This window comes from Schistocerca cancellata, chromosome 3 (genome assembly GCF_023864275.1).
Source record: "Schistocerca cancellata isolate TAMUIC-IGC-003103 chromosome 3, iqSchCanc2.1, whole genome shotgun sequence".
Lineage (NCBI taxonomy): Eukaryota > Metazoa > Arthropoda > Insecta > Orthoptera > Acrididae > Schistocerca > Schistocerca cancellata.
The window spans coordinates 454,506,095-454,521,865 of record NC_064628.1 but is presented as its reverse complement, the minus strand read 5'-3'; the positions used below and the strand labels follow the sequence as shown (position 1 = coordinate 454,521,865).

The window sequence follows — 15,771 nt, the reverse complement described above, 5'->3', positions numbered from 1 at the left end:
TCCCATGGAGACGATCGTAGAGATGCTGGATGTAGTCCTGTGGAACGGCTTGCCATGCCATTTCCACCTGGCGCCTCAGTTGGACCAGCGTTCGTGCTGGACGTGCAGACCGCGTGAGACGACGCTTCATCCAGTCCCAAACATGCTCAATGGGGGACAGATCCGGAGATCTTGCTGGCCAGGGTAGTTGACTTACACCTTCTAGAGCACGTTGGGTGGCACGGGATACATGCGGACGTGCATTGTCCCGTTGGAACAGCAAGTTCCCTTGCCGGTCTAGGAATGGTAGAACGATGGGTTCGATGACGGTTTGGATGTACCGTGCACTATTCAGTGTCCCCTCGACGATCACCAGTGGTGTACGGCCAGTGTAGGAGATCGCTCCCCACACCATGATGCCGGGTGTTGGCCCTGTGTGCCTCGGTCGTATGCAGTCCTGATTGTGACTCTCATCGCTGAAGACGACACGTCTCCATTCGTCCCTCCATTCACGCCTGTCGCGACACCACTGGAGGCGGGCTGCACGATGTTGGGGCGTGAGCGGAAGACGGCCTAACGGTGTGCGGGACCGTAGCCCAGCTTCATGGAGACGGTTGCGAATGGTCCTCGCCGATACCCCAGGAGCAACAGTGTCCCTAATTTGTTGGGAAGTGGCGGTGCGGTCCCCTACGGCACTGCGTAGGATCCTACGGTCTTGGCGTGCATCCGTGCGTCGCTGCGGTCCGGTTCCAGGTCGACGGGCACGTGCACCTTCCGCCGACCACTGGCGACAACATCGATGTACTGTGGAGACCTCACGCCCCACGTGTTGAGCAATTCGGCGGTACGTCCACCCGGCCTCCCGCATGCCCACTATACGCCCTCGCTCAAAGTCCGTCAACTGCACATACCGTTCACGTCCACGCTGTCGCGGCATGCTACCAGTGTTAAAGACTGCGATGGAGTTCCGTATGCCACGGCAAACTGGCTGACACTGACGGCGGCGGTGCACAAATGCTGCGCAGCTAGCGCCATTCGACGGCCAACACCGCGGTTCCTGGTGTGTTCGCTGTGCCGTGCGTGTGATCATTGCTTGTACAGCCCTCTCGCAGTGTCCGGAGCAAGTATGGTGGGTCTGACACACCGGTGTCAATGTGTTCTTTTTTCCATTTCCAGGAGTGTATTAGGCAGATATTTTCCTTCGGCCATTCGCCAAACCTAAATCCTTCTGTCGGATTCTTGACTCTAAATCACTCATCTCCGGTCATCCTCTGTCGCGTGGCGTCGCTTTTCACACCATCTCAACGGACTTTCACCACTGACTACAGCAATGGACGGAATAGGATGAGCTTCTCAACCGTTGTACCGCATTTTGCTTTCAACTCCCTATGCACAATAATCGTTCTACCTGCACTACACTTTGGACCTGGTGTGTGATTCCTTCCACTGAATTCACAACTGCCCTCTGTAATGTTCAACGGTCCTTCTTCTTCAATACATGAGGTCTGCCTGGTCTTGTTCTATCTCTGCTTGTACCCTAATGTTTCCACTTCACACTCACATTTTTAAGAGATGAAATATCCTTGATGGATGAGGTTACAACGTCTCCGGAGTTACAGTTGTGTGCAGCCGGCCGGCACGCGGGATATCGGGCAGGTTCGCGCAACCTTGTTGCTGTTATGACAGACAACTCGCCCAGTGACTTAACGTGCTTTTGTTCACTGCATCTAGATCTAAATCTACGTGATTGCTATTCACAATAAAGTGCCTGGCAGAGTGTTCAATGAACCGCCTTCAAGCTGTCTCTCTACCGCTCCACTCTCGAACGGCACGCGGGAAAAACGAGCACTTAAATTTTTCTGGGAGAGCCCTGATTTCTCTAATTTTATAATGATGATCATTCCTCCCTGTGTTGGTGGGTACCAACAGAATGTTTTGGCGATCGGAGGAGAAAACTCGTGATGGAAATTTCATGAGAAGATCCCGTCGCAACGAAAAACGTCTTTGTTTTAATGATTGCCATTCCACTCCACGTATCATGTCTGTGACACTATCTCCCCTATTTCGCTATAATACAAAACGAGCTGCCCTTCTTTGTACGTTTTCGATGTCATCCGTCAGTCCCACCAGATGCGGATCCCACACCGCACAGCAATACTCCAGAGTAGGGCGGACAAGCGTGGTGTAAGCAGTCTCTTTGGTAGACCTGTTGTATCAATGCCATGTCATTGTAGACATTCTCAAGTGCCTGTGAACACCTGCGACCCTCTCTCTGATTTTCCGCCAAAACAAACTCAGTGACGTTTCTCTCCTTGGAACGCACCTCCGTTACAGACGCCACTTTGAAGGTTACGTATAACGCTGCCACCTATAGGAACTTTATGAAACTACAGCTCCCAAAGCGGGAATAATCCACAATGTCCCACAAAAGATTCCCCATTTTTGCAACTGATAACTGGGAGAGATAGAAATCTGTTCAATTCCTTTTTGAACGCCCCTCGTATATTACAATACTTACACTATTGGCCATTAAAATTGCTACACCACGAAGATGACCTGCTACAGACGCGAAATTTTACCGACAGGAAGAAGATGCTGTGATATGCAAATGATTCGATTTTCAGAGCATTCACACAAGGCTGGCACCGGTGGCGACATCTACAACGTGCTGACATGAGGACAGTTTCTAACCGGTTTCTCATACACCAACGGCAGTTGACCGACGTTGCCTGGTGAAACGTTGTTGTGATGCCTCGTGTAAGGACGAGAAATGCGTACCATCACGTTTCCGACTTTGATAAAGGTCGGATTGTAGCCTATCGCGATTGCGGCTTATCGTATCGCGACATTGCTACTCGCGTTGGTCGAGATCCAATGACTGTTAGCAGAATATGGCATCGGTGGATTCAAGAGGGTAATACGGAACGCCGTGCTGGATCCCAGCGGCCTCGTGTCAGCAGCAGTCGAGATGACATGCATCTTACCCGCATGGCTGTATTGGATCGTGCAGCCAGGTCTCGATCCCTGAGTCAACAGATGGGGACGTTTGCAAGACAACAACCATCTGCACCACAAGTTGGACGACGTTTGCAGCAGCATGGACTATCAGCTCGGAGACCATGGCTGCGGTTACACGTGACGCTGCATAACAGAGAGGAGCGAATGCGATGGTGTACTCAACGGCGAACCTGGGTGCACGAATGGCAAAACGTCATTTTTTCGGATGAATCTAGGTTCTGTTTACAGCATCATGATGGCCGCATCTGTGTTTGGCGACATCGCGATGAACGCACATTGGATGCCTGTATTCGTCATCGCCGTACTGGCGTATCACCCGGCGTGCTGGTATGGGGTGCCATTGGTTACACGTCTCGCTCACCTCTTGTTCGCATTGACGGCACTTTGAACAGTAGACGTTACATTTCAGATGTGTTAGGACCTGTGGCTGTACCCTTCATTCGATCCCTGCGAAACCCTACATTTCAGCAGGATAATGCATGACCGCATGTTGCAGGTCCTGTACGGGCCTTTCTGGATACAGAAAATGTTCGACTGCTGCCCTGGCCAGCACATTCTCCAGATCTCTCACCAATTGAAAACGTCCGGTCAATGGTGGCCGAGCAACTGGCTCGTGACAATACGCCAGTCACTACTCTTGATGAACTGTGGTATCGTGAAGCTGCATGGGCAGCTGTACCTGTACACGCCATGAAGCTCTGTTTGACTCAGTGCCCAGGCGTATCAAGGCCGTTATTGCGGCCAGAGGTGGTTGTTCTGGGTACTGATTTCTCAGGATCTATGCACCCAAACTGCGTGAACAAGTAACCACACGTCAGTTCTAGTATAATATATTTGTCCAATGAATACCCGTTTATCGTCTGCATTTCTTCTTGGTGTAGCAATTTTAATGGCCAGTAGTGTATTTGTATGCCTCAGACTATAGTCTTTATTCAACTGGACAATGTAAGTTAATGCAGAGGACAATAACTATCCAAAGCAGAGGATGGGGTTCAGCTATACGCTGAATCAGTAGCCGTGAGGAATGAAGTTACACCGTATTACAGGGCAGCGAGTTGTACAGTATTCATTGTAAACACGCTGAACGGTCCGCAATAAAGCGGGTAACTTCGTTCACGGTGTTTTCACGGGCATCTCCGTACCTGACACCTCCTTTCTGGCATTCTGTCACGTCTCCACGTCGATGAAACATACTGCGATGTTTCTATATGACCGACTGGTACAGCCGTACAACTTCGCAGCTATATTATATGTCAGCGGAGGAAAATCACATGACCGCTTAGGACCACTTGTAAACCATCTACAGTGTTCCACATCGACGAATGTGCACGTTTAACGGCACGTGACTAGTATTACATCCAGCGATATAACTGCGAATCCCAGCCGGGGAAAGATAACATACACAAAGATCCGTTAAATCTGTTATCAGCCGCACTCTTTCGACTTTTGGCAGCGTCTGATAGCTGTACATAGGAATTGTCGATAACGAGCTACACAGGGCGGTCAGAAATAGTCCAAAAAGCTTGCAAGATCGTTTTAGGGCAGGCTGTACTTATAAAAAATCGCCAAGAAAAAATTCGATACATTGCGCCGTTTCTGAGCTTATTAGCATTGAAGTTGCGCGTAAAACTTCAAGTGGACCGCCAAATACTATTAGTGTCAGTTGTTCTCATAGCATGGATGATAGCACACTAGACTGCTCAGCCTTTGGTTCGGGTTCTGTTCTTTCTACCATCTCCTGTCCAATTTTTATATTGCTCTTTTGTTCGGTTTCAGGAAACCGTCTCTTACAGACCGTTTGAATTTACATGCGCAACGGCCTGTTAGATTAAACTGAACGCTGATTAACTCGGAATCGGTGTAAAGTATCGAATGTTTCTCTTAAATATTACTCAGTACTACTTAACCTGCAAAGCCTTTACAAGCTTTCCCGACTGTTCCCGACTACCCTGTATAATAACAGATATTTCACATTCAGATTGGAAGATTATGGCACACGTTTCGACCTGTGTACCCCTTGGAAAAAGTAGTGCATTCAGCACACGTGAACAAGGCAGCAGGCCGTGGCGGAACTCCAGCCACATTTCTGATTCAGTACGCTGTGTAATTACCTCCTGTCCTTGCTTACATTTATGTTGAGTTTTCTGAGGGTCTCCTGCGTAGAGAATATTCCCGCGTGACTGGAAAAAGTCGGATGCGCAGAATTACGGACCAATAGTGCTTATATCCATTAGTTGTAGAACTCTAGAGTTTATTCTAAGTTCAAGCATTATACCATTCCCGGAAGAAAACAAACATTTCCAAAACAATCAGCACACATTTGGAACTCAGCTTGCTTTATTCATACACGGGGTTCTGCAAACAATATATGCATGTGAATGCGTCTGCCCAGATTTCAGGAAGGAGCTCTATACGGTACCACACCATGAGTTACTAACCAAATTAAGGTCATGTTACGCATTTTCAAAAATTCAAATGTATGCGACTGGTCCGAGGAGCATTTAACAAGGGACGGCGGTTATCCCAGAAACAACCAGTTTTCCGTTACATCGTTTTTTACCACGCCGGTTTAACCTGACAGATAAAATAGCTCAGAATACACAGTCTCTGGAAAACCAGTTTCCTGTAATAAACGTTAAAATCGAACAAAGACTGGAAGGTTTTGACTCTCCCACTTCCAAGATATATAGAATCAAAATATTAATTTAAAGAGGCAGATAAAAGAAAACTTCGTCCGTCTACCGTTCGCTGCTTCTTTCGAAAAGTAATAAGTGGTTGAATACTACGAAAAATCAGCAGTATTGCCATACTGTTTGTAATTTTTCGAAACTCTGCTCAAGAATCATGTTCTACTCCGACATCATACCACTATTTGGGCATTATGAATAGTCAGTGCTAAAAGTGAAAACAGAGCTTGATGAACTCTGTTTTTGTTACTCTGTTTTCAAGAGCTACAAGCAGGTAAACGCATTTTATGAAGACATAGGCTGTAGATCATCTACTTTCTGTTTTTATTGTGTACTACAACAAACTGTTCTTAAATTTGTAATTTATTTCTGCTACTGTAATTTACTTTCTATCTTACACTGAAGAGCCAAAGAAACTGGTACACCTGTCTAATATCTTGGAGGGCACCCGCGAGTAAGCAGAAATGCCGCAACACGACGTGGCATGGACTCAAATGGCTCTGAGCGCTATGGGACTTAACTTCTGAGGTCATCAGTCCCCTAGAACTTAGAACTACTTAAACCTAACTAACCTAAGGACATCACACACACCCATGCCCGAGGCAGGATTTGAACCTGCGACCGTAGCCGTCGCGCGGTTCCAGACTGTAGCGCCTAGAACCGCTCGGCCACGCCGGCCGGCTGGCATGGACTCAACTAATGTCTGAAGTAGTGCTGGAGCGAACTGACTCCATGAATCCTCCAGGGCTGTCCATAAATGCGTAAAGAGTACGAGGGGAGCGGATATCTCTTCTGAAGAACACGTTGCAAGCCATCCCAGATATGCTCAATAATGTTCATTCTGGGAGTTAGGTGGCCAGAGAAGTGTTTCAACTCAGAAGAGTGTTCCTGCAGCCAGGCTGTAGCAATTCTAGACGTTTTGGGTGTCGCATTGTCCTGCAGGAATAGGTCAAGTCCATAGGAATGCACAGTGGATATGAATGGATGCAGGTGATCAGACAGGATCCCCAAGTACATGTCACCTGTCAGAGTCGTATCCAGACGTATCCCATATAACTCCAGCTGCACACGCCCCAGACCATTACAGAGCCTCAAACAGCTTGAACAGTTCCCTGCTGACTTGCAGGGTCCATGGGTTCATAAGTGTGTCTCTATGGCTGTCATACCCGTACACTTCCACCCACTGGATTCAATTTGAAACGAGACTCGTCCGACCAGGTAACATGTTTCCAGTAATCAACTGTCCAATGTCAGTGTGGATTGGCCCAGGCGAGGCGTAAAGCTTTGTGTCATGGAGTCATCAAGGGTACATGAGTGCGTCGGCTCCGAAAGCCCAAATCGATGATGCTTCGTTGAATGGTTCCCACGCTGACACTTAGGTGATGGCTCAGCACTGAAATCTGCAGAACTTTGCGGATGGGTTACAGTTCTGTCATATTGAACGATACTCTTTAATCGCTGTTGGTCCCCTTCTTTCAGGATCTTTTTCCGTCCGCAGTGACGTTGGACACTTCTTATTTACCGGATTCTCGATATTCAGGGTACACCCGTGAAACGGTCGTACGGGGAAAATCCCTACTTGATCGCTACCTCGGAGATGCTGTGTGCCATCGCTCGTGAACCGACTACAAAACCACGTTCAGTCTCACTTAAATCTTGATAAGCTGCCACTGTAGCAGCAGTAACCGATCTAACAACTGCGCCAGACACTTGCTGTCTTATATACGAGTTAACGACCGCAGCATAGTATTCTGCCCGTATGCATATCTCTGTATTTGAATACGCAAGCTTATACCAGTTTCTTTGAAGATTCAGTGTATTATTTCATAAATATGGCAGACAAATTATTCTTTTTTATTTATTTTTTTAAATCTTATGGGACTTAACTGCTAAGGTCATCAGTCCCTAAGCTTACACACTACTTAGCCTAAATTATCCTAAGGACAAACACACGCACCCGTGCCCGAGGGAGGATTCGAACCTTCATCTGGATCAGCCGCACAGTCCATGACTGTACCGCCTTAATCCGCAGCTCGTGGTCGTGCGGTAGCGTCTCGCTTCCCACACCCGGGTTCCCGGGTTCGATTCCCGGCGGGGTCAGGGATTTTCTCTGCCTCGTGATGACTAGGTGTTGTGTGCTGTCCTTAGGTTAGTTAGGTTTAAATAGTTCTAAGTTCTAGGGGACTAATGACCATAGATGTTAAGTCCCATAGTGCTCAGAGCCATTTTTTTGTAGCGCCTCAGACCGCTCGGCTAATCCCACGCGGCGGCAGACAAATCTTTAATCCCTTAAAGCAAATGAACTATTCTGCTTCAGTGTTACGTAACTTCATACAAATATTCCCTGACTGGGTTTGGTGCCATTCTGTAATGAAACTGATGTCTAGCGGCGATATCGAGAAACTACCGTGTAAGCTAGGTGGGACAGGTCTCGCACACGGCACGTACTCCCGTATCATAAGCCACATCACACGGGTATTATTATCTCAGCAATCCTGTGCCATTTGTTATGTCATGTTTTTGTTGCTCGTTTCTGTCGCCATTGTTATTAAAATAGTAGCGATCGCTTAACCCATCTCTATAATAACGCAAAATTAAAATTCAATGTAAATTTTACGAATAAAAATTACTCTTTTTTTTAAAACAAAGCGAATAATTGAAACCATAGTTTTAGCACTGCTCTTGTGGCTAATGGATATCTCTGTTTTTTCAGTCGGTTATTAGTAAAAAAAATGAACACCTGTTGTAACCGAGCCCAAACGAATACCGAAAAGTACCGGTTACTCAGAATTAAAATACCGGTATTGGTTTTAACCCGTCAGTTTTCCCATCCCTACATTTAACTAACAGGAATTAATACACCATATTAGAGAGTTCCACAGAAACGACAGTATAGTCGGACGTGCTCGAAGTGTAACAGAACTTACGCAGGGACTTCAAACGAGTTGTTTAACCCATGTTACGTCGAGCTTCAAATGGTTCAATGGCCGAAGCGCCTAGAACCGCTTGGCCACAGCGGACGGCTACGTCGAGCTGCTGCACTGACAAAAGGAGGTTCGAATGGATATTAGGAGGTATCCCATGACTTTTGCCACATCGGTGTATTAGGTGCACACACTGAAAATATCGGCAAGTGTCATTGTTTCTGATGTGGAGGGTAGCAGCCGTGAAAGGGAGTGTCGGCGGGGAGACGGATTTGGCCTGTGGTCGGCCTGCCACGACGTGGCCGCGCGGGCTCGCCCCGTGCTACCTGTGGCACACTGCTTGCTGCCGGTCGGGCCGCGCCGCCGTAATGAGCGCCGGCGCGCCGCCACTGTCAACATCTCATTTGGCGCTCGGGCCGCGCCACGCCGCGGCAATGGCGCGCCGTCATCGAGCACCTGGCTGCCGCCACCAGCTTGCCCAGGAACAAGGATCGCAATATCTGGACTATTCCCAGCGAAACATCAAAAAGTCATGTCTCATCTTTTAATAATTGCGATGTTTTTTGTCGGATAGCGTCCGCGAGCTCTTTAATTATGACTTTAAAATTTCTGTCAGCTAATGGTCACATGTTGTTGTTGTTGTGCTCTTCAGTCCTGAGATTGTTTTGATGCAGCTCTCCATGCTACTCAAATCCGGTGCAAGCTTCTTCATCTCCCAGTACCTACTGCAACCTACATCCTTCTGAATCTGCTTAGTGTATTCATCTCTTGGTCTCCCTCTACGATTTTTAACCTCCAAGCTGCCCTCCAATACTAAATTGGTGATCCCTCGATGTCTGAGAACATGTCGTACCAACCGATCCCTTCTTCTAGTCAAGTTGTGCCACAAGCTCCTCTTCTCCCCAATTCCATTCAATACCTCCTCATTAGTTATGTGATCTACCCATCTAATCTTCAGCATTCTTCTGTAGCCCCACATTTCGAAAGCTTTGATTCTCTTCTTGTCTAAACTATTTATCGTCCACGTTTCACCTCCATACATGGCTACACTCCATACAAATACTTTGAGAAACGACTTCCTGACATTTAAATCTATACTCGATGGTAACAAATTTTTATTCTTCAGAAACGCTTTCCTTGAAATGCCAGTCTACATTTTATATCCTCTCTACTTCGCCCATCATCAGTTATTTTGCTACCCAAATAGCAACACTCTCGTTTATTGACTGTACCGGTTTCGACGTTTCCAGCCTTATCAACAACCGAAAAAATATTCTTAGCCAGTAGCTGAGTCAATGTGTGACGGAACTGTCTCCTAGTCCACTGTCACTGAAGCAAGCTGCAAATTGATATTCACCAACCTCAGACTGGCGTCTGCTCAGTGTCCCTTGACCCTGCAACGTCGATACTTACAAAGTTATGAAAAAGGAGCGTTGATGAAAACAGCACCTAATATCCACAATTACTGAGGCCGCGCAAATCTAGTTATGATTGTTCCTGTAAATATTCATAACAAATTTTCGGGTGGAAAAACGGAGTCCTGATCTTCATTGAAAGGTACGGAAATCTGGTAAAAGTAGGTTTTACTTTCTTTGCTTAAACATGTGTCATCAGCCCACATTTAATATGAGAAACTGCTATTCTATGTTCTCAGTTTATGTCGCACGTAAAGCAGACAGAATTCTCCTAAGTCGATTCCGAAAATAATCACGCGAATATACAGTCACTTTCTACACATAAATTTGATTTCATACGTAATTCATTCAGTAGATTTCTTCACAAAGATTGCTTCCCGAATATATTCTGTAGTAGAACACAGAACATCACCACGCTGAATTTTCTAAGTCCAACAATTCAACGCGTATATCTCCCGAACAAAATATCCGACGACTCTCAAACTTTTACAAAATGTTCGTAGCAACAAAAGCTACCATTTCCAATCCATCTGAATGCGAAGGGCCTAACATTTCTTCATCCTACACAATTTACGGACCGACACATTTAACATGACCTTCGCGTCTGAAAAGCTAGTCAACGACTCTTCCCTCTAGCTACTCACGCAACCTAAGTATCCCGCAGTGCGCGGGAACAATACTGACTTTCGATTGGCTGTTCTAGAAGGCCAGCCAATTTAATCACACCTTCTAGATCTTTCTCGCGCCAAAACTATTCTGAACCAATCACTACATCAGATTGACGTCACTTCTACAAGCAAATTCCTAGTATAATGTTTATTAACTGAAAATAAACGAAAATTAATCTTGAGCTAACTTTAGAAAACTGATTATATCGTTACCGACTTTCTAGCTGCTTTATTACATAGGCAAACACTCACAGACATACGTCATCCGCCAGTTAGGGGGCTTTACAATATTCATGACACCCTGGTGGTGTAACACTTGCTACTTACACAAGGTGTATTGCCATATAAATTTGAAATTTGACCTATGTCTCTCATACGCACTCACATTCACTCTCATTTACTCTCACCCTAACACAAGATATAAATATTAACTTTCAAACTGTTATTTTCGTTACGAACGAAAAATTATCAAAAGTATAGAATTGAAAATCTTTATAAAATAAATCGGCACACTGAGACTGCTATTACTGTTTTCAAATAACAAAAGAAATATAAACTGTTATGGTTCCTATCTGAATTTACTTTCCTAAGTTTCGGTGAAGCACTTTTTAGTGGGTTTTTCATATCTCCGAAACTATTATAGGTAGCAATATCAAATTTCCGACACACTGTTCGTTTGAATAACAAAAGGTCCTGTACCACTTTTGGAATAAAACAAATAATATTTAACATAGTTATTTAGTTTCTTAGGAGAGGTGAATAAGTGGACTCCACACATGGCACACGAAAGCATTCCCACGCTCGGCCAGAAGGGCAGGTGGCAGATGACGCAATCGGCAGGCCACAAGTCTGCCGCCGCTGGATGCTACCATACTGCAGGCTTCCAATACAGTTTGTCATAACTAGGCCACGTATTTTTAGGTTGTAAAAAAGTGTGTTTTAGGCACCTAAAATAGGCTCCTTCAATCATTTAGGCTATATAAGACCTGAAATAGGCTCCAATAAAAATGATTCAGGGAAAATAAAAATAAATTAAAATACACAGTGTTGACAGGATGAACATCTTATTAGTCATTAAAACAAGGAGAATGAATATTTACACAGTTACAGAGCTCAGCAATCTACAACATTAATGTTGAGCATAACTCCAAATATTTTTGAGTTCCTACAGGGTAAATATCTCTGTAAAAAGATGTGGCAAGGGTTTAATTAATACATTCGTAGTTTCACATATTCTGACCATAGTTGGCTTCACAATAAATAACCAAAATCTTTTCTAGGTTTTCTAGTGAAACACTGTGGCGCTTGTCAGTCAGAATCAATTTATACGCTGAAAAAGAACGTTCTACATCAACAGATGTGACAGGGGCGTACTTCATTTTCGGCACATGTTGGACAGGAATGCTGCAGTCAGCAGTGCTGTATTTTCCACTAAGTATGTCGGCAGCTGCACACAACTCCTTCAGGCCAGTGTTCTTCTGCAAAACCGTTTTCATTTTTGCCCGTAATTTTTCCCCTACTTCACCTGGCGCTTCACTAATTTTCATTTTGATTTCTTCAAGCAAAGAAATATTGTCGTAGATAGGTCTCCCTGAGCCTTCTAATTGTGAAATTATTCTTGCCATGAATGTGTAGTGGGCCCTAATGTAAGATAAGTCCCGTATTAAAGAAGAATCTTTGAGTAACTCCATTGCTGCAGTTACGGATGCAGCATCCTCCGGTATATTTTCAACCACTTTCTGGACAGCTGAGAGATGCGTACTATAGTATTCTCCTGCTATCAGCCACGTGCCCCAGAGGGTGACAACAGGCTCTGGCGGCAATGGGACATCTGGAAGCTGTTCTTTGAATGCCTATATTCTTGATGATGCCTTAACAAAAATTTGCTTCACCATAGATATTACTTTATTTACTTTCGGAAATTGTAACCTTACTTGCTCTGCTATGCGGTTGATCCCATGCACTACACAAGTTACGTGCAGCATCAATGGGTAGAATACTTTTAATAGTTGAAACGCTGCTATCATATATGCAGCAGCATCAGTGACGGCCAGAAGCACCTTATTCTCATCCACTCCGTTTGTTATAGCACCTTAAGCCCATTGTTCACAAACTGTGCTATTGTTTGTTGGTTAGTTTTTGCAAGCTGTTTTGAGTAAATCAAATGAGCCCTGGATGGAGCAACTGGATCTAGCTTGCCAATAATCAGGTTTGCAATGTCACGGCCAAGACTGTCAGTAGTTTCATCCACAGAAATCCATATACAAGATTCTCCAACATCTTCTCGGATTCTATGCAATGCAGCATTGTAAGCTAAATCCACATAATTCTTACGTTAAGTTGACTCTGCAGGAATAAACTGATGGCAGTACTTCTCAAGAAAACCTCTGAAAATAGGGTTTTCTAGTTTCCGGAAGGGGATGTTGTTGCTACAAGTGCATGACACAAATCACTGCAGAACTTGTTTTTCTTGGAGGATTCACCAGATTTATTGGTTAAAAGAGTTTGCTTCAATTGTGACTTTCGTTAAACATTAGCTTATGTGCGATTCCATCTGCATGCTGAGTTAAGTGAGATTTCTTAACACTCGAAACCTAATACGAGAGAAGAAGGAAATGCAGTTTAGAATCGCATATAAAGAGTATTTCGTATTACTAAAGGATAGCGATAAAAAAGAATCCTAAGTGACAGGAAAATAAGAAGTCTAAGAAAAACATCAACTAACCTCCTTGTTGCATGCTTGGCAGAAAATAATTTTCCCATCTGTTGTATAATGCGGAAAATATTGCAGCCACTGCCTTATATGGGTAGACTTTGAAGTAGCTGTTTTCGGCATGGCGTAGTATTCTCACACAGAAAGTAGAATTTATTTTGCACTTAGAACGTCAGTAACGCTTAACACGTCGGTCGCTACACAATGTACTGATTTGTTTTCGCTGGGAAAAAGTGAACGATGGCCTGGTTTTGTTTTCCTTTTACTGTGGTGCATGGGAGCGGTAGGGGAAGTACCGTACTCGTTGCTGGACATATGGCACCTGACAGATGGCCGCCCCATCTGAACAAGCGAATGGAATCTACCGGTGCTTCAAATGAAAACATCTCACTACTGGCAAATTATTTTTCGAACTGGAAAATTCACGTATAATACCTTTCACGAAACAGAGTATTTTGATAGGACTGCCTGTAGACAGCAGCGAGTAAATGCGCGAAGGGCAGTAATTTAGCTATAGAGGGCGTCTACGATTAACACTGTGATTTTTTAATCCGTGCTCAGCTTAAGGCCTATGAAACCGTTTCTTTGCGAAAATACACAGCTGGCCAGAATCCTACAAACGAAATATTTTCAAATATAACATTTAGCACTCCCACGTTCGATTCTAATGTGTAACTCAAATATTTGACCGGTTCCCATTCGCTCACCGAAGTTAAGCTCTGTCGCACTCGGCGCGTACTTGTATGGATGACCATTCAACCGTGCCGAGTGCTGTTGGTAGTAAGGCAAGCAAAGAAATTGTAAACAGGCTCTAACGACCTTCGCCTTCGACGAGACGTAAAGCCCTAAGTTTACTTCCTTTTTCTAATCTTTGAAAACACGAAATAGGTACTTTTTAGGATTTTGATGCCGAAATAGACAAAATTAGGCGTCAACGTCAAAATACGCAATTTTAGGTCCTATAGAAGTAACGGTATTCAGTTTAGTTAGTCATGAAACGCATAAGTACCAACTTATATGCAAATTGGAGCTTAGGAAAAAAATAGGTTTTAACCTAAAGATCCGTGATCTATTTTTACATATGAATAATAAAACACCTATAAAGAGTGTTTGGTATTAACAGGGATAGCGATATAAAAAAATAAACCAAGACCGAAGTGTTAGGCAAATACGAAGTATGAGCGCATATCAACTAGCCACCTTGCTGCACGCTGGGCAGAAAATATTTTTTTCCATCTGTCGTATAGTGTGGAAAAACTTGGAGCCACTGCCTTACATGATGAAATAGGCACTTTTTAGGATATTAAAACCGAAATAGGCAAATATAGGCACTAACGTCGAAATAGGCTTTTTTAGGTCCAATAGAATTAACGCTATTAAATGTAAATAGTCATGAAACGCATAAGTACAAATTTTTATGCAAATAGGAACTCAGGAACAAAATAGGTTTTTACCTAAAATCCGCGGTCTAGTCATAACGTAACAAAAGTTACTGCAGAAACTGCGGTCGCGGATTAACCCCCGGCGCTACAAATGGAGACCAAGAAAGATCGAATAGGGGAAGGAAATAGTGTACTCACAAATATTCGTATAGTGGTAGGGGGGAGTGTCATGAACAATATGCTAAAATTCCTCACCTGTCGAGTGTGGGCTTTGAGTAGATGGGCGTTCAAAGATAACTTTCTAGTGAAAATGTTTCCCGGTGCAGAATTAAACTACGTTAAATTTGTTAGGGGATGGAAAAATCGCATTTATTAAAAATATTATTTTAACGGTACAAAATTAATGTTTATTGTTAAATGAAGTGAATTAACAACAAATATTAAATGTGCGTACCACACCTAAGCGCACCTGAGCCACATTATGGAATTAACTCTGTACTAGTGAAGTAACACAGTAGAGTTTGCGGAAGTGAAGTGCAGAAGCACGAGGGAAGGTAGGTCATCGGACTGTGGACATTCTTAGATCTACAAACTCGAGAGCGAAATGGAATTCCCTACATGTAACTCACTACGTACCAACGAGCAACAACAGAGTGTTTCACTAAGTTATAGCGAACCTCCGCACTACGCTTCATGAATCACGGTGCTCAGAAATGACCGGGCCTAGTTTACTTTCCACGAAGAGCATTATCACTACATGGAATACGCATATGAGTTCCTAATAACACTAGGCAAGAAGAGTTTATGGACCAAACGCACTTAAATCTCTGCACACTGTTTTACACTGCTATTAGGTAAACTGGTTCTTAGTCATCTCACGCGGCAGCAGTAGCGTTTTTTCGGGAAAAGAAAGGTGGTCTCTCGTCTTTATATGGTGCATTTATCTTCAGTTTATTAAATGAACAGTTTTTAAGTGAGCTTTTAT

At 44.2% G+C, this 15,771-nt stretch overlaps 1 protein-coding gene across 1 annotated transcript in view; it reads left to right on the top strand.

Moving 5' to 3' along the window:
• Positions 1–15,771, top strand: part of LOC126176745 (allatotropins-like) — a 355,383-nt gene that overhangs the window by 90,763 nt on the left and 248,849 nt on the right. The gene's annotated exons all lie outside the window — the stretch shown is intronic.